Consider the following 8,358-nt stretch of genomic DNA (forward strand, 5'->3'; position numbering starts at 1 on the left):
GAACACTGTACTTTCTGTTCAATTTATCTAGAAATCTAAAACTACTTAAAATATAAAGCCTATTAAATTAAAAAATTCTAGAAGCAATGATTACAAGTCATCATATACACAAATAAAGTTGTAATTAGCTAAAACAATAGCAGTGAGAAACTTTTAACATTACTTTGAGTCTAATATCACAAGAAAACAGTAAAAAAAGCAAGAACATAGTCTGAATACTGTCATTAACAATGATTATTTAATTAACATATTTGACTTGTATCCTAGAAATGAGAATATTCATTCTTTTCAAAGGTTTATGGAATATTTATACATATTATTCATGTACTAGACCACAAAAATGATTTTAATAAATTATCCAAGTCCTAGAGTTATAGATTATATTATTTAATTAAAATGCAAGGAAACTGGAAATTTACAGCATATGTTTTTAAACTCCCCAAATTCTAATCTCTTAGAAACTTTAAAACACATAAACCTCTCTTAAATAACCTAGTTTAAGAAGGAAATATTCAACTGCAGGCTCTTTCAATATTAATATGGAATGTAGACAGATCTGTACTTAGAGGGATAGTCACAACCATACTTTGGCTTCCCTTCTTGCCAACACGTAGGATTTCCCAGGTTACAATCACTTCTAGAAATATGTGGATGAATTTACTGAAATAGTTTTCAGGTAAGAAGTGGAATACAATATTTTGGAAATGGAATAGAACTATGTGTGTTTCCACACATTATAGCAAACATCTTAAATCTAGAAAGTGTGGAGAAGTGGAGGTTCAAGTAGAAAAGGAAATTAGGGTTCAGGTACATTCCACAAGAATAATTTTATTTTGAGATGAAGCCATTTGAAACTTCAGCATACATATTTTTTACCCCTTTTCTCTTTCCCTGGTGAACTGATAGTCAGACCCTTTGAGAAAATTTTAAAAGTTCCTGAGCCTACCTGAGCCCATACAATAGTTGATCTACAGTATGTGGGAAGGAGGAAAGAACCAGCTGGAAGCAATATCTCACACAGCCAGAACAAAATAGCGATGGGCTCCCGTGTGGAGCTCAAAGACCAAAAGATGAGGTGGCAGAGAGTTCTCAGCTCACGCCTACCAAGAAGGCCCAGCAGGCTTTCTCTGGAAGATGAGGAGAGGTGTCCACTCCAGCACCTCGCCTCCACCACTCTGCCTGCCCTCCAGCACCGCTGAGGACAAGGGGTCGAAGATACCTAGAAACCAGCAGCGTGTTTGGGAGAACAGCTTGTATGCGCTGAGTAGAAACTGAGAAAAAGGAGGAGGAAATCCAGGGGTCAGGGGCCCACCAAAACAAACTGTGCAAAGTGCCTGGATATGAATGAGATCGGTAAGTAACTCCACCTAATTACACATGGCCCCGAGAGTCCAGTTCCTATAGGGATCCTGGTCAGTCTTGGCCACGACACTCCACTCTTGATTGCTTTTTCCTGGCATGAGGGTTGTCCCATTCTCAAATGTTTGACATAGGAGACAGCATGGTCAAATGGGGACTGTGGTATCAAGAGTTTGGTGTGGGATCAAATAGCTCTTCTCCTGCAAAATGCAAAGACTCTCTGGGGTGAAGGATTTGCGATTTGGAAAGGAAAGTGATGAGGTACAGAATCATGAGTGGAGGAGCTGGCATCCTGCCTCCCACAGCCATTTTTCCTTTTTTTTTTTTTTTTTGTTCCCCTTTACTTTGGGTCTGGTCCCAGCAAATCCTTTTGCCAGATAAAGCACTGAAGTAGAGAAAGCAGCATTTCAGCAGCATTATTGAAAAATGTTCTTTCCTACAGCCAAAACTGAGACCGAAATGCCAAGACGTTTGCACCCAAAGAAGAACTGACTGAGAGCCAAACACGTGCTGGGTTTGTTTGGTGTGGGGGGTGGTGGAAGGAAGAGAAAGAACATTCACACAGTATAAGATGACTCCAGACAACAGCACTTGCAAAGCAGAATTTGCAATATTAAGCACACTTTGTATTACCCAAGGGAACCTTCAGAAAAGATAAGCTGCCTGGATTTTCAACAAAAAGATTAAAGTATTCCAATTGGCATTCCCCCCCCACCCCCCCACCCCCCCCACCCCACTCCCCATTCCCCGGAGGCCCAAGATGTCCTGTTTTCTCTGCAGCAGCTGTCCCCTCCCACAAAGGCCCAGTGACTAGGAAAAGGGAAAATATAGTGGCTTCTTGTCAGAGTTCACTTGTGTCTTTGGCTTCTCCTAATTTTTTGGGCCTTCCATGTCTTAAGGACCAATTTGTAATTAGCCAAAGGAAATAAAAAGGAGAGCTTTAGAAAACGAATCACGTTGATTAGCATGTCCTGACTGGGATTTTGGGTCACCCCAGAGCATCCATGGTTCACTTAAGGGAGAGCAAATCCAGTGAAAATCCACTCTGATTTTAAAGAAAAAAATAGATGCCCAGCATCAGTTGAACACTTAGAGAAAGGGAGAAGGTCTGGTGGAATCAACAGGTAAAGGAGAAATCTCATTGTGGTAAATGCTGAGATGTTCTAAAACTCATTTGGATTGGAGTAATTTAATGAGAAATACAGAAATCACTACAAGGAGACCATTGACTGTTTCTTGAGAGAGAGGAGAAGAGAAAAGGAAGAAGAAGAAGAAGAAGAAGAAGGAGAAGGAGAAGGAGAAGGAGAAGAAGAAGAAGAAGAAGAAGAAGAAGAAGAAGAAGAAGAAGAAGAAGAAGGAGGAGGAAGAGGAGGGGAAAGAGGAGGAGGAGGGGGAAAAGGGAAGGAGAGGAAAGGAGGAGGAAGAGGAAGAAGAAGAGAAGGCAAAAGAAGAGGAGGAGAAGGAGAAGAGGATAACATTTCTGTAAAATCAAGAATCTTTTATGTCAGCTCCCTTATGCACGGCGTTTTCCCTCTTGGTTCATAAATACACAACTCTTCTGTTTAAGTGCATGGGTGCCTTTAGGTCAGAGGGACACAATTTTGACAGCATTTGGTCAGATCAACTCTGGATGGAAAACGCCTTGGAGATAATATGGGTAAAGTCCTGAGGTGGCCAAAGGAAAACCCCTCCAGCCGGACCAGGAGGACAAAGCCTCCACCCGGACACACAGGACAGTTCCCAGCTCCAAACCTGTGATGAGAAGCCAGGGAGCTTCTCAAGCTCCCTTCACTGGAGGAAATGTGCCCTTAGCAGGTCCCTGCTGGGAAAAGCACAGCAAGAATAACTTTGCAAAGTAATCCACGAGGACTACGCCAAGTGTGTTCTTCTAAAGTGTCCCTGATGCAAATGAAATAAAATACAGTGAGCAGCTACTTCAACCACCTTTCTACTTCTCTCTGGAGCTCTCTCCCCCTTTTTAAATCTCTCTCTTTGATGACTCTGCCATCATCTTCAGCAGCTGTGGTCTCAGAGGGGAGGGCCAGATTAGGGGGAAGAAAAGAACTGTTTGAACAGAATGAAATTCTCGAACTCCTGACATGATAGGGGCCTCAGAGAGAGTGAAGCCCGTCCTACAGATTAGCCTGGCCCACAAGGCTGAGCTAATTGCCTGTGAATTGCTCCATTATACCAAACACCATACTGATGCCCAGAACATCATAGTTCAAAGCAAAGTATTTATCTTTGCAGTAGCATTGGAAAAACAGTGATAGTTTATAAAACTGAAATATGAGGATCATTTAATCTGGCATCCCATTAAAGGGCAGGTACAGTGAGAACTGAAACAAGGAGAGTAGCTGGGAGATAGAGAAAGGAACATAAAGGAATTTTGCTTTAATATTAAACAGTTATCCAAGTAAAGGCAAATGCCATCCTTCAAAAGGAGAGAAGGAGGTGCACAGACCATTCTTGCTTGGAATGGCAGTGATGACTTGTATAAGGAGGTCACTATGCTACATACTCTAGAAGACTCGGAGCCCAGAATCTCAGTTGCTATCGACAACAGCTGATGACCCTACTGTAGAACTTCTGGTGGAAGGCTCCTCCCCACTCTGTCCCCATGCTGCCCCCTGGATTCTCCTCCCCACCCCCATCACTGGCTCTGCTTTCCCTCCCCATCTCCACAGCCAGTGTGACACACTGTGAGTGCACATTGGCCAAGTTGACACAGATCACCTTGTCAGACTGACAAGGCCTCAAGACTGAACAGTATGATCATCCTGACTCATTTCCATGTTCCCTGCTTAGGAAGTAAGACAGGAAAGAAGGCACAGCCTTGTGAAGCAGGAGCAGACACTTACATATGTTCATGCTAGAATCAGCAGTTCTCAAAGTGTGGTCCCTGGACTAGAAGTGTCAGCATCGCATAGAAACTTCCTGTTACAAGTGCAGATTCTGGGTCTCCCCTTGTAACTACAGAATCAGCTGCTCTGAGAAGGAGACCAGCAATCTGTATTTTAGCAAACCTTCCAGCTTAAGTGCTAAAATCTCTAGTCTAAAAGATTTTTCTTAGGTAGTACAACTTCTCTGACTCGTTCCTCTGCCTGGAATGTGCTCTCCCTATGAACCTTCCAGAAAAACTCTTGGCCTCTCAAAATGCAGTTCAAGTTTTAACACTGAATTCTTTTTTTTTTTTCACTGTTCAAAATTTATTTGGTATTTTAGTTGGTATGACAGATAGTTGGTTGCGTTGTCTTTTTACATTATATTTTATTATAATATTATAATATTATATTTTTATTATATTGACATTATATTTTTACATTATATTTTACACTATATTCTGACATATATAGTACACAAAATAAGATCCTTTAGAAGAGTTGTGCACAATACATGCAATATTGAATTTATACATTGGATCCTAGGATGTGACTGAAGAAAAAAGATGGAATAGGCATGCTGGGTGTTGAGGTGAAGGAATCAGAAGTTACAGACAACAGTAAATACACATCTGGTTTGAAGAGTAACTGCAGCATATACGACATTAGCGGGGGTGCATCTGAGATGATAGAACTATATTATGTTAACCAATTTAGGACTACACAAGAGAGATATCATCCAGCATCAGGATATGGCTGCAGGGTTTTGTGAACCATTCCCATTTGTAACTTTAGGAAACTGATGTTTTTCTTAGGCCATTTTAATATTACTACTTGAGTAACAGGTCAGATAATAAGGACAATATACACAACATCCAACTAAAATCTTGTTGTAGTCTAGACAGTAACGTGGTACATTAGAAAAATTTTAAAACCGCAGCTCCTTTTGGATCCCCCAAAGTGTAGCTGCACTCTTCCTCAAACGGGCCTCTTTCTCAGGAGTCAGAGAGTCACCTTCACAACATCAGAGATTCCATTCTGTCTCAAGATGCAAGGAACACTAAGGAAGACATCATCTTTTAGTCCATAGAGACCCTTAATCATGGTGGAAATTGAATGCACCTGCCTAAGACTCTTCATTATACTTTCTGCCAAATCTGCCACAGACAGTGCAATGGCCCAGGAAGGGTAGCCTTTCAGTTTGATCACCTCATAGGCACTGTCAACCACTTATTTGTGAACCTCTTTCCACTGTTCCTTAGCTGCATCAGTGCCTAAGTCAGGGTGCAGATTCTTCAGTGAGACACCAGCAACATTTATTCCACTCCATACAGGCACACTGGAGTCTCCATGCTCTCCAAGGACCCACCCATGACAGCTTAGTGGGTGAACGCCCAGCCTTTCCCCCATTAGGTAGCAGACCTGGGCTGAATCCAGATTCAATCACTTCTAATAACTCCGATTTGGGGAAGGCCACTTATCTTCCAAGCCACATGGGTCAAGATATCCACTGGATTGGAAATAACAAGAAAACTTGCAGTTTGGGCTGTATTTGAAAATATTAGGAACGATGAACTTAAAGATGTTCATGTTATGCTGGACCAAGTTAAGATGACTTTCTCCCTTTTGCTGACATACCCCAGCTGTGATAATAACCAGCTTGGAGTTTGCAGGCACATTATAGTCTTTGCCAGAGACAATTTTTGGTGTTCTACGGAAAAGGCTGCCATGCTGGAGATCCATCATCTCTCCCTTCAATTTGTCTTCCATGACCTCAACAAGAGCAAGTTCATCTGCCAAGTCCTTCATTAAGATACTGATGGCACAAGCCATGCCAACAGCACCAACCCCAACAACTGTAATCTTATTCCAGGGGATATGGTCTTCCTTAAGATTCTGAATCAGCTGATCCTTGAGAGTTGCCATTTTGGACTAGGACCAAAAGGAATGGAGAGTGCACGTCGGGAGGCGGGAAGCCACGGTGCATGAGGTTGGGTCGGGACTTGGCGGCAGCGGCTCTGACACTTAACACTGAATTCTTGTCTAATTGTTTTCAGTGCTCTTGTGGCGAACTTTTATCATTGTTTTTAGGAATGGTTTTGAAGGCCTTTGTTTTCCTGCCTGGATGTTCCTCAGTATCCTCAAAACCTACAACGTAGATTGCTTATTTTAAAACTCAAAGAGGTTTGAAATAAAACAGACCCTAAAAAAAAAAAAAAAAGAAAAAAAAAAACAGACCCTATAAAAGTGGAGTAGTTATATTTTCTTTGTGCCGTGATTGAAGTTGATACTTTGGAGCAAAAAAGGCAAACACAGGTAAAACAGAGTAGATCAGAAAAAGGTAGATAAGGGGATAAGGGACAGAAATTTGAGAATAGCACTTGATCGGTTAAATTGTTGAAGAGTATTTAGAAGGAGCTGTTCTCCCAACCAGAGGTAATAAGCTCTCTGAGAGGTAATAAGCTCACCCTCACTAAGCTGTTCCAAAGGTGGATAGTGGATGATAAATATGAGTTGGCATTGCAGATAAAAACCAATTGATTGGAGGTAATTGCTCGGGGCACTGTGTTAAGAAGCATTATAATTGGATCAAGAACTAGCTGGACAATTCCAGTGCGGATTAGTAATGTCTGCTTTGGGTGTCAGAGTGGGGGCTTGTTGAAATGAAATCAATTCCTCCAGGCCAGTGATGCTAAAGACATACTTACTGTGGCAGGTGGTAGAAACATATTAAATGACTTCTTAGAAGTATATATTTCCCATGATAAAAACAAGAATTTTTAATTTTTTTTTTAAATTTATTTATGATAGTCACAGAGAGAGAGAGAGAGAGAGGCAGAGACATGGGCAGAGGGAGAAGCAGGCTCCATGCACCGGGAGCCCGACGTGGGATTCGATCCTGGGTCTCCAGGATCGCGCCCTGGGCCAAAGGCAGGCACCAAACCGCTGTGCCACCCAGGGATCCCCAAAACAAGAATTTTTAGATGGAAGGCACCATGGAAATGCAAGGCATTATTTTTAGCATACTGTTAATGATGAGCCCCTAATGATGAGATGAAGGCCTATGTTGAGGATGAGTGGCTCAACCCCAAGATGGAGAAGGGCAAGACAGTACTGGCTCACAATTGCCAGACTTGTAAATAAATATTTAATACCATGACATACTTTACAAGGCTACTAACAGGCAAACATAAAATACTCAGTGAATATAAATAATGAACAGGAAAGTAATTAGAGGTCTTTTAAAAAACAATTCATCTTGATTAATGTAAAAGAGCTTAAATGAATGGTTCTCTATAAAACCAAGTAATCATCGTTTCCATCATTGCCACCTGCTAGTGATGTGTTTACTCCAATTATTTATAAGCCACAGGAGGACTGGAATGCTTAGGGTGGCTACTTTGAGCTACCCATACCTTGAGCAGGTATTTTAACAAACAATTCCCTTTTGGCTTATATTTCTTTTTTGAAGGGGAGATACAGTTGTAAAAACATCCAGACTGGGGAGGGAAGTCATCATTTTGTTTTAGAGGCAGTGGTAAAATGGACACTTTCTAAAACATAATCTGGAGACCTCAAGGACCGTGTTGATATATTTTGACGATTATTTTCTACCCTGAATTTAAAACCACTCACATGGTAGTTTCCAGGCTTTAAGTTAGGAAAACCACCATCACTCCATATTTATAGACACCAGGATCCCCTCATGTCAGACACATCCCTCATCCATTCCCAACACAACATGGCTTCTTCCCTGACAAGTCATTTGATCAGGTTATTTTTGAGTATCATTACCTCCTTAATGCAACACAGATATAACATTCTTTGCTATAAATCACCTGTGATCAGTGGTGGGAAATATTTTAAGCAATCCTCTGAATACATGTACTTTTACTCTGCCCTTATTTAGTACATTCCAGAAAGATCCCTCTATTATCTGGTCTGATGGCATCACGAAAGGAAGAGCTTCATTTCAGCAGAAATGGATACAAGTGCCAGAAGAAATTCATCTTTAGAAACCTGGATTCTTCTTTCTTCAAAAAGAAATATGAAGAGAACCATCCCACAGATTTTGAGCATGTCTTTGAACTTGGGTCTATCAATAAGTTTCCTTATT

General features: G+C 41.2%; 1 pseudogene; it reads right to left on the reverse strand.

Annotated features, from left to right (window-relative positions):
- Positions 1-5,169: 5,169 nt before the first annotated feature.
- Positions 5,170-6,167, reverse strand: LOC112675101 (L-lactate dehydrogenase A chain-like; annotated as a pseudogene).
- Positions 6,168-8,358: the final 2,191 nt, after the last annotated feature.

Source organism: Canis lupus, chromosome 10 (assembly GCF_003254725.2).
Source record: "Canis lupus dingo isolate Sandy chromosome 10, ASM325472v2, whole genome shotgun sequence".
NCBI classification, from domain to species: Eukaryota; Metazoa; Chordata; class Mammalia; order Carnivora; family Canidae; genus Canis; species Canis lupus.